Consider the following 1,488-nt stretch of genomic DNA (forward strand, 5'->3'; position numbering starts at 1 on the left):
AACTTTTAAGTCTTCCCTCATTCCCCTTTGATTTATTTAAAGAATACTTTCCTCTTAGCACTGCTTTCTTTGTGTCCCATAAGTTTGGGTATGGTGTGCCTTCATTTCCATTGAATCCTAGAAAGTCTTTAATCTTCTTCTTTATGTTTTCCCTGACCCAGTTAGTGATCATTGAATAGAGAGGTGTTCAGTTTCTACAAGTATTGTAGGCTTTCTGTTGTTTCTGCTGTTGTTGAAGTCCAGATTTAATCCGTGGTGGTCTGACAGGATAGAGGAGTTATTTCAGTTTTCTTGTACCTGTTGAGGCTTGCTCTGTGACCGACTATATGGTTTGGGGAAGGGATCCATGAAGTGCTAAGAAGACGATATATTCTTTTGTGTTTAGGTGAAATATTCTACAGATGTCTGTTAGGTCCATTTGCTTCATAATGGCTGTTAGTTTCATTATTTTGCTGTTTACTTTTTATCTGGAGCACCTGTCAATTGATGAGATTGGGGTATTGAAGACTTTCAGTATTAATGTGTGGGGTTTGATGTGCAATTTGACCTGTAATAATGTTTGTTTTACAAATGTGGATACCCTTGTGTTTGGGGCATAGATGTTCAGAATTGAGACATTATCTTGTTAAATTTTTTTTCCTGTGATGAGTATGAAGGGTGCTACCAGCAGGAAATATGGAAACTGGAGTGTCTACTTCCTTTAGCCGGGTGGGACTTCTTGTGAAGGGAGGGAGATATCAACCCACCCACAAAACCTTCTACCCAAAATTTGTCTTGCCTACAGATGCACAGGGATAAAGATGAAGGGCAGATTGAGGGAACAGCCCACCAATGACTGCCCCAACTTGAGACCCATCCCATGTAAGAGTGCCAACCCCTGACACTATTAATGATACTCTACTATGCTTGCAGACAGAAGCCTACCATAACTGTCTTCTGAGAGGCATCATTCAGCAGCAGATGGAAACAGATGCAGAGACCCATAGCCAAACATCAGGTAGAGCTCAGGATGTCTTGCAGAAGAGTAGGTAGAAGGCTTGGGGGATTCAGAAGGATCAAGGACACAACAAGAAGACCTAGAGTCAACTAACCTTGGTCCACTGGGGCTCACATAGCTTGAACAACCAACCAAAGAGCATGCAGGGTCTGGACCTAGAGCTCTGACACATTTGTAGCTTATGTGCAGTTTGTTCTTCGTGTGGGATTCCAAACAACTGGAGCAGGAACTGTCTATGACTCTGTTGTCTGCCTTTGGATCCCTTTGCCTAACTGGGCTGCCTTATCTAGCCTTCATAGGAGAAGAAATGCCTAATCTTACTGCAACTTGATATGACATGCCTGGTTAATATCCATGGGAGGCCTGCCATTTTCTGAAGAGAAATAGAGGAGTGGATGGGGGAACTGGGAGGAGAAGAGGGAAGGGAAAGAAAGAAAGAGAGAGAGAGAGAGAGAGAGAGAGAGAGAGAGAGAGAGAGAGGGAGGGAGGGA

Source organism: Mus caroli, chromosome 4, assembly GCF_900094665.2.
Source record: "Mus caroli chromosome 4, CAROLI_EIJ_v1.1, whole genome shotgun sequence".
Lineage (NCBI taxonomy): Eukaryota > Metazoa > Chordata > Mammalia > Rodentia > Muridae > Mus > Mus caroli.